The 16,951-nt window shown below is 45.6% G+C and overlaps 1 pseudogene; it reads right to left on the bottom strand.

Annotated features, from left to right (window-relative positions):
* Positions 1-1,171: 1,171 nt before the first annotated feature.
* LOC136638560 (zinc finger protein ZFP2-like) lies at positions 1,172-15,718 on the bottom strand (annotated as a pseudogene).
* Between the last annotated feature and the right edge of the window lie 1,233 nt (positions 15,719-16,951).

Genomic DNA, 16,951 nt, shown 5'->3' with positions numbered 1-16,951 from the left:
GGAATAGCTATCATCCCCCAGCACCTGAGAACTCAATCAGGTGCAATAGCATACTCAGGTCCAACTGCTTCCCCAATGGGGAAGCAGTTGGAGAGCATGATGTTGCCCATGGCATGTGCCATGTTTCGCAACAGGGGTGGTACATCTCTGGTCAGCTGTCACTCTACTCCCTTGTGGTGCACCTGGCATATTTTGCACACTTCCCCTCAAACCCCCCCCCCAGTTTCCTGATTGCCCCACCCTATCTCTACTACTCCCCCAAACCTCCAATCACCCTGTCCACTTAATCACTTCCATTGTTCTCCAAGGCCCTGATCCCTCCATCCCCTATGATTGCTCTTGCCACCCCTCCAAAGCTCCAAACTCTCTAACTTCAGACTCCAATACTCTTTAAGAAGAGTGTTGCATTGCTTACCCAGTCGCATGCACCAAAAAGTAACAGAACTGCATCTGTCTTAACTTGCACTCTGGGTAATCAGTAAACACCCTTCTATGGTGTCACAGTGTATGCACACTTATAACAGCCCAATCCGAATTAAATTCCCCCATGCTGATGCAGCAACGCCAATGGGGGTGGCACTGCACCCCGCTGGGGAATTTTGGCCGCTGGAGGTCTCCTCAAGTCTAAGGGCCCAATCCTAACCAACTTTTCAGCACCTGTACAGTCACAATGCAACCCCGAAGTAAGGGAACAAAAGTTCCCATACTATAAGGAAGTCACTGTGATTGCCTGCCCACCATAGGATGAAGTGCATGCCCCACTGGCACAGTTGCACCGGCACTGGAAAATTGAATAGGATTGGGCCCTAAGGCAGAGATCACCAATCAGCATGTACCATATTTCTGCTGCAGTCACCACCACCACTTGATTGTGGTCTTTATGTGTTGCAGCATTCTAAAAAACATTTTTTGTCCCTCTCTTCACTTGCTGAGAATGATATTACTAAATGATATTACTAAGGGGCATCAGAGGGAATGGACTGGGATGGGGAGGAAATTTGAATCAGTAAACAATGGGAAGAAGTAATTGCATATTCATAGTTAGACAATGCCATTACAAATTCTGGCTGCTGTAAATCATGGTAACGGAAGAGAAAATTTGGTGCTTCTGCTAGAGACACAGTAATGCATTTTAATGATTGGAAAGAATCTACTGTGAATTACTGAGTTTTTAACAATTAGCTGGCAATAAAACAAAGGCAATAAAAAGTATCAAGGGTAATATATCACTACATGAATTTTGTTCATTCTGTTGACAAATATAATTTGGTTTACATTATTTATGATAATGCAACACACCGTCATGCCTTGGCAAATGTTCTGCAATGCGATCAGTAAGAAAAGATGGGGTGATATTTGGTACCCCTCTTTGAAGAATTGGAGATGGGACAAAAAGGTTTGGATGGTTTGCTTGTTTGCTATAAATTATGACCTATGAGCTAATTCAGTGGTTCCCAAAACTTTTTAGCATAGAGACCTACTTAAAAAAATTTTTGCTTTACCAGCCACTCAGGCCTCTGTGGCTATAATAGTGATTGGGCAGCAGTGCTCCCTCCAAGTAGCAGGTTGTTCAACCCTTGATGCACACAGCCTAATCCACCCTGCCAGTTTCGCAAACCACCAAAAATTGCGTCATGACCCACTGGTGTGCCACAATTTGGTTTTATTAATTGAATTAATACTGAATTAATTAATGCCAGATCAAGTTTTTACATACATGATGTTTGAGTGACATGAGGGCTGTGCTTCACTCATCGCCCCTAGAGAGAAATAGAAAAACTCATCGCCCCTAGAGAGAAATAGAAAAACCACCTACATGTTGAGTGCTCACACATTTTACCATGGGGAGCCCCCCTTTGTGCATTATCCCAAGAGTAAGTGAAGAGAACACATGAGTCACTGATTAAAGAGAAGGGGAACTCCTGATGAGAAGATGCTTAGGTATCCACTATGAAAGCAGCTCTTGTCATTTTCCCTAAGGATGACAAGAGACTCTGCTTTGTGCATAGTAACCCAAGTGTGATGAGACACATGGACTCACTCAAACTTGCTTGTTTTGGTGCTTCCACATAAGATAAAGCTGTCCCTAATCTGTGTGACTACAGAGTCTCGTAGTTATTCTCAGTCAAGAGAATAATGTAGTCCAAGAATTTTGTATAGGCCCTGTAGAACTACAACACAGCATTCTCCACTAAACCTCTTCCACATTTCCTAGGGAAAGCCACATTCTTGATACATCTCAGCTTGAAGACCTTGTGAAGGTCTTTAAGAATCCACCCCATGCATCATGAAAGACCTCAGCCCATGCTCAACTTCTGTCTCACCAGACTACATCACATCAGCCATGTATGGCAGCCCACCAGGAGCTCGATTCATCTCCTGCATTAGCTGCCTGCTTGTGTCTGCAAAATCAGAGGAGCTGTCATGAAGCACTTGGCAGAATATAACATGGCTGGTGGAATGTGTTTGGTTGGGAGACTGCAAATGGTGGAGGTCTGTTATACGCTGTGAGTAGATAACAAGGTCAGACCTAGTGCCAGGGTATCTTTCAGAGCCTCTGCACAAGCAGATGATTCAGTGGTGCAAACCATTGATACCATACCTATTATGGAAATATCAAACCATACATGTCCTCATCTTGTCTCCAGCCTTTCATGAGACACCTAGTTTCACAGAAGCTTGAAGTTATCCCATTGCTCTGGCATTTGGACCTCCCCTTGCTGTTTCCTACTCTTTCCTTTGGCATTGCAATCTTGAGCAGCCATTGCAACAGAGCTACTGCTTGCTGCTGTTGCACTGAGTTCCACAATGGACAAGTGGAAGTGCTTCTTCACACAGTGCAAATTAGCTGGTTGAATTTGTTGTCACAGTTGTCATAGAATTTGTAGTGATGGCCACTATTCATTCATTCATTTTTCACGTTTATTCCATCATTCCTCCAAGGACCTCGGGGTAGTGTACATAGTTCCTCTCCTCCTTTTGTCTTCACAACAATCCTGTGAGGTAGGTTAGGCTGAGAGATAATGACTGGCCCAATGTCACCCAGGAAGCATCATGGCTGAGCAGGGTCTGAACCTGGATCTTCCAGGTCTAAGTTAGACTCCTGAACCACTACAGCATCTTGGCTCTCTTTAAAGGGGCACTGGACAAATTCATGGAAGACTGGTCAATCAAAGACTACTACAGTAGTAACAATGGCTGTGCACTATTCCTAGGTTCAGTGGCTGCGTGCCTCTGAATTATCAGTTGCAGGGGAGCAGTGCTGGGAGAGAAGTTTTTAGAATATAATTTAAAATGTAAGTTTTCCTCCAGTTTGTGGGCTTCCCAAAGGCCAGTGGTGGGCCAATGTGGGAAAGAGAATGCTGGACTAGATGGCATGACCTAGCAGGGCTTTACTTTTATTCTTCAGAAACAGGAACAAAACACCTTCAGGAGAGGTAGATCAGTTGTCTGAATATTGGGGACAGTGCAGGGTCTCCTTCAATTGCTAAATTATTCAAAGCAGTGATTGTGCACTCTGATGCCTTGATAATAGATATCTTCACTCCTGTCATCAGGGAGAAGTCCGGAAAGCAAGGGCAGCCTCATCACAGCGACTGCCCAAGGGGGCAGAAAGAAATAGTAGCTGCCACTGTTCCTTGTCTTCATGCATGTAGGGGAGGAGGTGAGCCCCATGGCAGTTTTGCAGGATCTCAGATCACCATCTCTGGAACTAGGACTGGGAACAATGTACTCTAAGCCTGCAAACCTATACACACTTTCTTGGGAGTAAGCCTCATTAAACACAATAGGACTTATGTCTGAGTAGACATGCATAGGATTGGGCCCCAAGTTGCCTAACTGTACTCCTTTCATTTCCACACTAACTTGCTAGAGGAAGGGCAGATACTGGCCAGCACGATGGTGTTTCAGCACCACTGCTGTAGATGACCTAAAGATAGAAGTACAGACATTAGGTAGCAAATGGGGCCAGTAGCATTTCACCTACCACATGTTCATGAGAATATAAAAAAAGCCCTGCTGGATGAGACCATGGGCCCATCTAGTCCAGTTTCTTGTACCTCACAGTGGCCCATCAGATGCCTCCGGGAGCACATAAGACAGCAAAATCCCTGTAACCTGTGGCTACTCCCTTGAGTCTGGCATTCAGAAATAGGCTACATCTAAAACCCATATGGTGCATATAATGATCATGATTTGTAATTTGTGATGAACTTTTCCCTCCAGAAATCTGTTCAATCCCCTTTTTAAGGAATCTAGGCCAGATGCCATCACAACAGCCTGTGGCAAGGAGTTCCACAGATGAATTATGCACTGTATTTTTTAAAAAAAATCATTTTGTCTATTCTGACCCTCCCACCAGTTAATATGAGTGGATATCACCTGCTTCTGGTGTTGTGCGAGAGGGAACAGAACTTCCTTCTATGAAAATAACTTCCTTCTAAAATTCTAGAAGCATCTGCCTCTAACTTGGTTCCTTACTCCAAGCAACTCAGGTGCAGACTGAACCCCTCTCACTCTGCTTCTACTGGCTGTTTGACCCCCCCCCCCTTCAAGGTTTAACTACCTGCCTGGTTAGTGAGAACCCTCTTGCCTCCAGACCACTAATTCTGCTGTGTTGGGAAAATGGCCCAGTTTGCCATGTGAATGGGAGACAGAAAAAGACATCTACTCTTCGGTGCTTAGGAATTCATTCCACCATCAGAACTTGCATTGCATCTCTCAGAGGAGAGGGGAAAAGGGAGTTGGTGAACAGCACTCAGCACAGCTGAAACTGGCGAGGCACCAAAATGGTAGGGAGTGAAGAGGCTCCTGTGATTTGAAAGACTTATGCTAAAAAGCATCAGAGAACCCCTATTGACTAATTTGGGCTCTTGATCTGCTTTATCAAATTCTTTCAGAGTCACCCTGTGAGGCATGTGGCATTCATTTGCACTGAAGTTACTGGCCATTGGCTTTTGTAGATGCTGGAGAGGAGAAGGGAGAGTCTCATAACTGCCTCGATTACTACTCAGCACGTTGAGAACTTGGAGAGAGCTCAGCAAGCAACTAAATCAAATACTTAGCTGGAGAGAAGACACAGAAAGCAAACAAAAAAAAAAGGAAATCCAATTACTTTATGTTTGTTTTGCTAAATGGTTTTTTCTGCCCAAAAAAAGAGAGGAAGGGAAAAATTCTATTTTTAACTTGTTTTCCTCTTTGCAACACTGCTGGCAGCAGACACTACGATATGACTAACTGTACATTGCTGCTGAACCTTCTGCTATTGCTAATTAACCTCCTGGTACAAATATCAACAACACACAGCCTGGGCTTTGACTGCACATGATGATTTTTCCTTTCTTTTTTTTTTTTCCTTTTTTGCCTCTCAAGAAAAAAAAAAAAGCCTTTAGTCAGCCATTATTACTCTTCCTTCTGCTTGAGTTGAAAAACAGTCTTAACCAAGTCCATCACTTCTTCCTATGATGAGGGTAGTCAGGGGTTTCCAAGCAGCCTTCCAAGGGAGTCCTTCAGGGAGAAGGTCTACGGCAACAGACAGCCTTCTGTGAATGTCAACTTGTCCACCTAGAGATTGTTCTTTTGGAATGCGCAGTCACTGGAGTGTGTTGGGCATGTGTCAGCGGGGGAAATTCATGGGGGACATGAGGCCCAAAAGGCCTACATGAAATGAGTCTGCATCAGTGGCATTCCCGGAGGAGGGAACAGCACTGCATTTTGCAGGGCGACTCAACGCACAGTGTAAGCTGCCCCTTGCCATTGGAGTGTCTCTGACAGGGAGGAGGAGGGGCAGCTTACATGGTGCATTGAGATGCCCTGTAAGACCTAGCACTGTGCCACCGCCCCCTGGGAACGCCACTGGTCGGCATCTAGAACAAATCCAGAATCCTCTTTTAAACATGTTGAGGTTCTGTGGTGAACAAGCAGAAGTTGCTTGACAGATTGATTGAACTGGAAAGGTCTTCATGAAGGTAGACCTCCTATAGTAGGTCAGATACCTATTGTCAGTTTCATTTAGGTATCCCAACACTGTCGGAACTGTGTAGCAAACATTGTTGTGTTTTATGGCCCAATCCTATGGGGTCTTTGCTATAGTGGATCTTGTGAGCTGCCGTCATAAAGGCTGCAGTGGCATCATAAAAGGTGTGGTTTTGCCATGCGTGTTGCAAATGCCTGGCAGCTCTGCACACCTGCTACCAGCAGACCCCACCCACACCAGAGCAGGTAACCTGCAGGTGGGTCAAGGGCAGGGCAGGGGGAGGGCAGGGTCTGGTGGGGTGGATCTTGGTGGCAGCAGCATGCATCAGAATCCTATCCCTGCTTTTCCAGTCCAATATGTCCCCTACTTCTCAGACTTAAGCCAGCAAAATAGCTGGTGTATGTCCAAGTAGACTCACTGGCGATCAGGCAGCCTACTGGGAGGTCAGTAAAAAAAAATACATCAAATCACCAAGGGTCGTTTAATGAAGAATTTGCATGTGCAAAGTATTTCTTAGCTCTGCTGAGCGGTAAGGTCATAGCAGATCCATGGTCATAGCTTCTGGCCATCTGTGAATGCACATGGCCATCATGCACATAGCCATCATAGCTTTTCAAATTGACTTTAAACCAGGAGGGTTTGAAAAGCATATTGCCAAACTCTTCCAGAACACAACAAAGTAGACACATTTCCCTTCATGCATTTGTTGTAGAGTTCTTAAAAAAGACTCTTACGTCTCAAAATGTAACAGTCCACAAATTCTAGTTAATTACCCTGTATACCAGTCCTCTGAACAAAACCTAATTACTTGAGTTTGGGGAGGGAGAAATGAATTTAACCCCAACGGATCAAATGGCTAATTAAACTGTTTAAGTTTTATTAATGTTTCTAATTCATTCCCTTTCAGTGGGGGAAAAAAAAACCCCTGTAAAATATTAGCCCACTGCCAAGTTTTGGGATAGTAATATGTTCAAATAGATACATCTTTTTGCTGCTGCTTGTGGTTCTCTTTTATTTCCAGCTGTGTGGGTTTTTGGAGCATGTGTTCCCATGTGGCTGGGGGCCACCTCTGCATGACAGAACTGTGTGGACAGAGCTAGTCAATCCATGAGAAAGCATCTGCTATCTACCCAACACACATGGCTGCATCATTTACCTATATTCCACAGAAGCAGATCATGGAAATGTAATTCTAGGTACATTTACAGTGGGAGTGAGCAGAAGGTAGGCTACAGCCTACTTCCCTGGCCAGCTTCTGTGGTTCTGCTGGTATTGGGAATCTTGCAAACCAGGTGAATTCTGGTCTGAACCTTCCAGGCATGTCTTGTATCTTTAAACTAGTGCTCAGAAACACTCAACACAGATGAATTCTGCCTGATCTATTAGAACATAAGAAGAGCCCGGCTGGATCAGGCCAAGGGCCCATCTAGTCCAGCTTCCTGTATTTCACAGTGGCCCACCAAATTTCCCAGGGAGCACACAAGACAGCAGACACAACCTGTGTCAATCAATAATATCTTTATTGGCATATAAACAGGTAAACAAAATTACAAAGTGTGGTCTGGAGGTTAAAGCTGTTTCTTGCCCAAAGAAGCTAAGTGGGAGTAATCCTGGCCATAATTTGGATGGGAGACCATCATAGCTGATAAGCTGCTGTGAAAGAATAGAGCCATAAGGAGTTGCTGCTGCTGTTGGTCACTGGGCTGTGAGAGGGCAAGGAGTCACCTGTGAGAAGCTGCTGTGGGGTGGAGGAGTGTGAAGATAGCTACCAAGAAGAAATAAAAGAATGATGACCACACATCTGGAAGTGAAGAGCTCTACATAGAACATTAATTGGGCCCTCCTCTACCAGCAGATTATGAAATCCATGGGTACTGAACAGGGATGTGTGGTACAGAGGCAGCAGGTGAGGCAGAACTGCCCCATCATTGTCTACGGAAAAGCATAGCAGTTGCCCACCCAAGGAGGGCTCTCAAGGAGCAGCCATGACATGGCATCTCAGGGACCTCCCACCCAACTTGGCAAAAGTTGAGATCCAACTTGGCTGATCTAAGTTGAGATCAGCTTAGACTTGCAGAATTATCTGGTATCAACTGGGTTGGGATCCCTGGTATGCAGTGGGGTCAGCAAGTGTTTTGGGATTATCTGCATGAGCACCATTCACCACATGTTCTTTTGCTGCATCTTGGCAAGATTCACCTCTGGCAGAGGAACACAATGTCTTTGAATTTCAATGCCAGCAGGGATTTTGTCCTCAGTCAGGCTTGGTCATACTTTAGTCTGACCTTCTCCAGAGTCAGGTTTGGATGGATGTTAGAGCCCCTGGGAAGAGTGACAGCATTAAACATGTTTAACTGCATGTTGGTGAGAATAGTGACTCAGGGCCCAATCCTGTGCTCGGCAGCATGGCCTCTCCACCAGGCTCCTGGTCGTGCACAGGGTGGTCGCCCAGCCTCCGCGGCTTGGCGGTCTCATGGACCGCCAAGCCACGGCACAGTAAGCGGGCGCGGGGACAGGGAGGAGGCATTCCGGGAAGGGGGGAGAGAGGTGGGGGGAGGTGTGATGCAGGGAGGGGGCAGGCTGGAGGCATGACATGGGGAGGGGGCAGGCTGGAGGTGTGCCGGGGAGGGAGGCGGGTCCACGGAGCTCCGCTCTGCAGGATCCAAGGCACTTGTGGAGGGCTCTGCGCCCTACACGAGCACCTTTACTTTACCGCTGACCTTTTGGTCGGCAGTAAAGTGAGTAGCCCCATTGCGGGGCTGCTTACCTTACCCGGGGGGAGGGGACGAAAGTCCCCTTCTCCAAGGCACCTCCCACGGTAGCCTGGGGTGTGCAGGATCTGGCAGCAGCTGTTCTCGGTGCTGGGCACCCTGGGCAGCTCAAGATTGGGCTGCCCACTGGCTGGGGTTTTCATTTCTCCTCCTGAGATGGTGCACACTCACTCTCTTGTTTTTAGGGGGGATGGTGTTCTTTTGCCAGTTTGGGGTATTGACTTGCCTCTAAGGGGTCTGCAGTGATGGTTGCCCAACTTTATAGCCAGTAAGTAGAGCAGTTAAGTCTCAGAGAGGTCTCCAGTGTGGCTAATATGGTGCAGTTATGGGGTTAATGCAGGGATCAGTGTGCACCCTGAGTGTAGCTAATTGTTTAAAGGGGACCCATGGCCAATCCCAGAGGTTTTCAGAGGTGGAATGCTGAATGTTGCCCTTAGGGGCAAGTATTGTGTAGTGAGCTCCAAAGACCTTTGTAGTTTGGGACTGTATCTGCAATTTATTTATATCTCATTTGCCTCACCCCTGACCTTTGTCGTGGGGCATAGACAGTAAAAAGCTGGGGATTATGATTAGGTGATTTTTGGGTTTGAGTCAGGGTGTGAGTGCCATAAGGTGGGGGATCTATTTAATGCAGGATAGACCGGACAAACCCACTGCCCACCCACACCCACCAGACTCACCCACTGCAGGGGTTGCTGAATCATATCTCCCTGACCTGGACCGGACACACCCACTGCCACTCTTCAGATCCATACCAGCAAAAGAGCTGGCATTGATCCGAGGAGTCCTATAGGGACTGAACAGCCAGCAACGAGGTAAACATTTTCTTTATATACATCCTCTGGCCAGCCAAGTCCTCTGTTTGTGTGCAGGATATGAATGGCCGCTGGACCATAAGTATCTGCTGACTAAACTTATTCCAAATCCTCCTCCTTCATCTGTATACCTTTATTGATCAGGCAACTACCCAATTTGGTTGATTGTAAACTGACATGGACTTGGGGCAGCCATTCCTAGTACACCACCTGTGCTTTGCGGTCAATGTCTTCCATTGTGCTTTCTGAAGCACACTAACAGGACTGGTACATTCTGGCTTGGGAGGTAGTGATGTTTGCATAACAGTTTAGGAAAAGCTCAAATGACTCAACTTCCTACAGAAATGTCAGTGCTATTTTGTGAAAAAAACAAATCTAGTTTTCACAAAATTGTGAAAATGTGATTTCCACAAAATAGTCAGGAAACAATTATCAGGGAAAAATTAGGATGTTATTAGAAAAAGGTATTATGATGGAAAATGAATTTGGTAGTACAGTGAACTCTCGATTTAATAGATTAATAAGAAGGGGTTTCAGCTAATACTGAAACTCCATTAAATCCAAATGCACTGAAATCAATGAAGACGAACATCTGCAAAATACTATATACAACTAACGTGTAGTAGCAGAAAGTGTCAATTACTGAAGCCTGTGAAACCGACTTCTGAAGTCTGTGACACTGAGGTCTGTTAAATTGAGGATTCACTGTATCATAATGATTGGTACTTGAACTCAATTTGGGGCAACATTGGAGACACAAAGGCCCAGAGGCTTCAGACTTTAACCTCAGAGGAAAAAGCAGAGAGCCTCCGTTTTTCTCATTCAGTTGGAAACCTGGACAAAGAAGCCTCCCCACCCCAATCAAAGATCTCAGTGAGGAGCCAAGGGTACTGTTAGGTCCCAAGTGGAATCCTTTTGGCCTGCAGGAGACCTTCCACTCAGGGAAAATAAGAGCAAGCCCCAATCCATAGACTAGGAAATGACAAGGCAATTTTGACAAATTTTATTTTTGGAAATAAGAACACGTAAGGTACATGTACATTTCAAACAAACACTGCATAAATAGCAGGAATTTATCAAACACCATTATTTGAGGCAAACAAGGGACTCAACATTTGTTGCCTGACTGAGCACAAAAACAGTTTCCATACTTCTAAGATGTATCAGGTTTCTCTTCAGAGTGCGGTCTCTGGTGGTACATAAGAACACTCTGACTGAGGCCTTTCCACATTCCTGGCACTTATAGGGTTTCTCCCCTTTGTGGATTATCTGGTAGCACTTAAATTTACTGCTCTAACTAAAGGTCATTCCACTCCGCAAGCACTTATAGGGTTTTTCCCCAGTGTGGGTTCAGTGATGGTTTATAAGCAAGGAGCTGGCACTGAACACTCCTGGCACTTGTAGTATTTCTCCACTGTGTGGCTCCCTGGTGGCTAATAAGACTACCAATCTGACTGAACGTTTTTTTTGCACTCCTGGCACATATAGGGTTTCTCCCCTGTGTGGGTTCTCTGGTGGCTCATTAGATTACATCTTTGACTAAATGACATTCCACACTCCTGGCACATATAGGTTTTCTCCCCTGTGTGGGTTCTCTCATGGACCCTGAGTCCACCACTCTGAGTGAAGCTCTTCCCACACTCCTGGCACATATAGGGTTTCTCCCCTGTGTGGGTTCTCTGGTGCCTCACAAGATTACCTCTCTTACTAAAGGTCATTCCACACTCCTGGCACATATAGGGTTTCTCCCCTGTGTGGGTTGCCTGGTGGCTCATTAGATTACATCTCTGACTAAATGTCATTCCACACTCCTGGCATTTATAGGGTTTCTCTCCTGTGTGGGTTCTCTGGTAGATTATAAGATAACCATTCTGAATGAAGTTCTTTCCACACTCCTGGCACTGATAGGGTTTCTCCCCTGTGTGGGTTCTCTGGTGGATCTTTAGTACACTACCCCGAATGAAGCTCTTTCCACACTCCTGACACTTATAGGGCTTCTCCCCTGTTTGAGTTCTATTATGACGTATAAGCATGCTGCGGACACTGAAGCTCTTTCCACACTCCTGACACTTATAGGGTTTCTCCCCTGCGTGGGCTCTTTGCTGTGAAGACAGGGCTTGTTCCCTCTTTCTACCACTCTGGTTCCAAACTGATTCTGTTTAAATAAGAAAAGAAATGCATTAAGAGACCAAAGGAAGAAACTGCAGCTTGTTGGGGAAGTCATAAAAAAGTTTTCTTTTTGTTTTGACCAGAACTTCTGCCCCGAAAAGCCACAGCAACCTTTAACTGCAATTGACTATCACATCTTGCTTCTTTAGAGGCAGAGGAATCTCAGAGAAATCAAGGCCACAACTAGAGATGAAGAATAGTAAAAGAACAAAGAAAAGAAAGCCTCTAGTTGAGAATTTTAGATTTAGGGTGAGGGGAAACTATCTTCTACCAAGTCAGTATTCTCCAGAAAGGGGACAGTTGATGAGCCATCCAAAAGGTTATCCAGACTATGGATGACATCTGGCTTCCAGGAGCAAACTGGGCCCAAAAACACACCCAGGCTGTGCACTGGTTCACTCAGATGGAGAGCACCCCTATCTAGAAAAGGACAAATTTCTATTCCCAGATGGGCTGCTCTCCAGTGCAATACACCTTGCGCACTGTCTCAATTAATTTTCCGTTCATTAGTTAAAGATCAAGCCCATTACTGTCTCCTTCAGATGCTGCAACAGACTGTTGTTACTGGGTGTACTTTTCAGACACACATAAATATGCGTGTTCAGGGGAAATTCCTTTTGCATCCTGGGGCCCTGTGCCAATGGCCAGTGGCACAGCTCAATGGTTCAGAAGGAAGAGGGATGGCAGGGAGGCAAGGGTGAAGGCGTAAGGGAAAAACATGGCTGACACACAAAAGTAGCTTTTAGCTAGCATGAGAACCAAGCAACATGTAGCTAGCCTATAAGCTTTAGCTGATCCCAGCAGTTCCCACCCCCAAAGAAGGCCATAATTCCAGTTCCAGGTAGGGACTGAAGAATTCAGAAGACCTAGCCAAACTTGGAAGGGTGTAGATAAGAATGAATGGGTGGGATTGTAACTGGGACCACCATGTGTAATGAGCTCAGTCCCCAAGGGGCAGAAGCTGGCTTCCTTATGACTGTAAAAATACTGGTACCCTGCCCTGCAGGGGGCAGAGACTTGCCTGTTCACTTGCCCATTGTGCAGTTTTGTCTGTCTTTCCTCTGCAGATTAAACTTGGAAGTATTCTAGATTTCAAACCTGTTGTGTTTTTGATTTTGCCACACCAGGGACAACCAAGCCTCAGTGACTGCTCTAACAATTTGGCTAACAAAGGTGCAGCAAACAAACTTTCCTGTGACAATGTTAACAAAAGCAGAGCAAGGGAATAAAAATAAAAAAAAAAAACTATCCAATGTTTCTTAGCCATTTGTATGGCTAACCCTAATTAGGGACTTAAAAGCATCTGTGAGGGGAAGAGGGGAAGTGAGTGAGGAAGAGGAAGGAGTGAGTTATGCTACTTATAAAATCTCGCCCAGCTAGTAAGGGAGAAGCTGAGCTTTCCTGCGTTCTTTTGTGTCTCTTGTTAGTTAGACTGTACTGGGGAGAAAGGTTTACTAGAAGAGAATTAGTGTATTCTTATTACAGCCCAAGCCTATGTTTGTCTACTCAGAAGCAAGTCCCATTAGATTCAATGGGGCTTACTCCCAGGAAAGTGTGGATAGGATTGGGCTTTTAAGTGTTTTATGCTGTCAGTGTTTGTATGACATGTTGTTATTCTGTACCTTCTTAATATTATGTGCTTAAAGTCATATGGAAATAAATTATCCTTCTGTTACTGATGTTGGAGAATTTGGGTGCATTTGGTTCCAGATTGGTTAGTATCTGGAAGTTAGAGACCCTTACAACCTCACAGTTGCCTGTTGTAGCAGAGGGGGGCAGGCAGCATGTGTGATATGAGGGTCTCCTCGGGAGCCAGGGGATAGGTCGGACATGTGGTAGAGTCATGCCAGCCAAAATAAGCCAGGCTGGCTAGGAGAATGGAGAACGGGTAGCCCCAGTCTGGCTGATTCTCAGCTGGGCCACAGGGCAGCCCAAGATGTCATGAGATCGTGGACTGATCATGTGGCTGGAAGGGGCGGGGCTGGCGGGCTGGCTGGCTGATAGGTTTATAAGGAGCCCAGTGTTGGCGAAGGTCACTCCTCCATGGGCTCTGGCTCTCACACCCACAAGCAGTCACCATAAGAATAAAAGGATCCAGTTCTAAACAACAAATGTATTGAGACTAATGCACAAACTTAAAGCAATAAGAAAAAATAAAATAATTTTAGTTTATAATAATTTTATTTAACAATTCATCATCATTATTAGCATTTTAGTTTAGTGAAAAACTGGAAGTGCATTTCAGAAGGCTATGGCAGACCTTCTGAGGTGTAGGGAGGCTGTGCACGGCCTTCCCTTGCCTCAGAACACCTCAATACACAGTCTGGCACTTCCGGTTCATTCTGACATGGGACAACTATCAGACTCATTCTGCCTTCAGTCCAGTTTCAAAGTCATGCTACTAGCCTGGGTTTCATCAGCCAACATTGGACCTGAAAATTCAGTCATTGACTCTTGCAGGTATTTCTCAGACTCTTCCACAAACTACAATTCCCACGATCTTATAAGGACAGCCATCACAGCAATACGTTGATATAAGTCTGGAGTGAAGATATTCTTCTCCTTCTCTGCTTTGGAAAGACATTTTTCATCCCTGTATGTTCTATATGAGGAAGTTCCAAATTACCCAGAGACACCTCCCATCTGACCAATCAATGCCACTTCACTATTTATGCAGGAATACTTAAACCAGTGATTCTCAAACTTTTAGCACCCACTTTTTAGAATCAGAATCTGTTAGGACTTAGTGGAAATGATGTCATGAGTGGAAGTGACATCATCAAGCAGGACCATTTATAACAATCCTAGGATGCAATCCTACCCACACTTATCCAGGAGTAAGTCCCATTTACTGTCACTGTTAAAAGCATACGCAGAGTAGCCTGTTAAAAGTACAGATCTGTAACATTTCCCCAATGCAGTCAACGTGCCATGGCAGCATCAAGTCTAATATATTTTAAAAAATTGAAATGAATGAGAATCCACCTGAAATTGGCTTGTGACCCACTTAGTGGGTCCAACCCACAGTTTGAGAAACATAGACTTAAGCTGCTTTTCTCTCAGATGGGTCCTGCACACAGAAGGAGAACCCAAACAGATAGGAAAATGCTCTACAAAACATGTCCACCTACTCCAAAGGGCAGCCAAGAGACCTCCAGCTAATTTAAGGCACCATGTCCCCAGGTTGGGACATGGTGCCTCCTCATCAAGAGACCCCAGACATGGGCAGGACAGAAGGGAAGGACATGGGCCCATCAGACATAGCAGCAGCCATGCCAGGTCATGCAGCTTGTCTACCAACTCCCCTCAGCAATATCCATTGGAGAGGTCATTCCTACCTGGGACACCTGCCAATTAAAGGCCAAAGGATCCTTCTTACCTGCAAAGATCACATTTTCATAATTCTCCATCATAACGGCCTCATACAGGCGCCTTTGACATGGACTCAGCAGACCCCATTCTTCATGGTTGAAATACAGCGCGATCTCCACGAATGAAATAGGGCTCTGAAAGAAAAATATCCTATTTAAAAGTCAGTCTAGGTCAAGACTGCAGTCCAAAGGGAGAACTGAGGAAAATCTGTGTGTTTCCTGCATGTGTAAAAGAGGTGGGCAATGTCACCTTTAAACTACATAGGGGGACTCAAACCACCAATGTGCAAACACATCAGAGCTCTAAAGAAAGCAGCTAGAAGGAGGAGAAAAAGAGAGGGGAGAAGAACTCCTCTGAAGGAGAAGTGCACAGCGGCAGAGGAGGGACATGTAGGAAGAGAAGGGATGCAGGTAGATTAGCTGGGCTTTCCAGAAGAACCCTGGAGAAGGAAGATTTTGGGGTACTGGGAGAGGAGAAAGTCAGGGAGTTTAATAGGAAGGAAACAAGTGTGGCACAGACAGTCTGGAATGAGGCGAAAAGGCTACACCTAGGAATGTTCCCTGGGAATGTTCCCTGCAAATCTCCCTTACCTCGCCTGGTTGAGCAGAAGCCATTTCTGTTCCTCCACAAGGTTTACTTTGATTCTGTTTCTCAACTATGCGTCAGGAAGAGAAAGGAGAGAGCAGCATGAGGTTTTTGACCTGGTAGACCTGCTTCATGTACATGGTTGAATTTCTTACCACTATTTGAGATGAAGGCTGTGGAGGAGGGTGGACAGATTCACAAAGGAACAACGTGGCTCCTAGTCATGATGGCTAAAAGCTGACTGCCTTCAAATGCAGAGGCTGCCTTGGCTGGGAGGAGCTTTTCCTCTCTGCAGACACTGGGGGGCTCCAGCAACCACCCTGATCTCTGCCTCAGGAGAATTGATGGTTTCATAGAGAAGGAAAGGCTGCAGAAGGCAATCACTGGGAAGGGCACAGGAACAGGATCCCCCAAGGGGGCTGCAGGAGGCCCTCAACCAGGCCTGTGGCTGCCAGTCCCACCAGGCTCCCTCCACAGGGAGAAGGAGAGTCCAGCAGCCCTTCCTTCCTGGGCTTCCCAGTACAGCCTCCAGCCCAGCTCTGTCTCCCTCCGCATCCAGAGCCTGCCAAATACGTAAGCTTTTCCCCAGAGTTCAGTAAATACTGGGGGCCAGTCTGTCTTTGTAACTCCAGAATCAGAGACCTCCGTTGCCTTTGTTTCATTCTCTGGTCTCCAAAGTACTACACGGAACTGTGCACCAAGGCTTGGCAGGCTGTCTTTGGGAAGATAGCTACTGTCATGTTGTGACCCTTCTTTTCTCTTGCAACTTTCCTCTGTCAGTCCCTCCTCTCCTTTCAATAGCCATGAAGAAGGACTAAAGAATAGAGCAGAGGCTTGACTATGTTTTTTTTCAGCCAGTATGAGAACCCCCATGATGGATCTCCTCCCATATCAGACCATACAGAATAAATTACAAAATCATATGCACACCTAAATGCAGAGGCATCTCTAGTATTGGTGTAACCCCCATTAACTTTTTTTTTTAATTTAAATTTATAACAGTATAGGTCACTCATCAAATCAGTAACCAACAACAACAACAACAACAACAAAAAAACAGTGGCCAACTTGATGACATTCACTGAATAGGAGTTCTAGAATTAGCTCTGATACATGGAAATGAAAGCTGACTCACAGCCCAATCCTGAGCTGCGCAACGCGCAGAGGAACATCGGTGCCAAAATGGCTGCTATTGCAGCCTAAGGGCACCAGGCAGCTGCCAGAGACTCTGCAGGAAGGGAACATTTGTCCACTTCCCCTGG

This window comes from Tiliqua scincoides, chromosome 2 (genome assembly GCF_035046505.1).
Source record: "Tiliqua scincoides isolate rTilSci1 chromosome 2, rTilSci1.hap2, whole genome shotgun sequence".
In the NCBI taxonomy this organism is placed as follows: Eukaryota; Metazoa; Chordata; class Lepidosauria; order Squamata; family Scincidae; genus Tiliqua; species Tiliqua scincoides.
The sequence above is the reverse complement of the archived record's forward strand: the minus strand, read 5'-3'. Positions and strand labels throughout refer to the sequence as shown.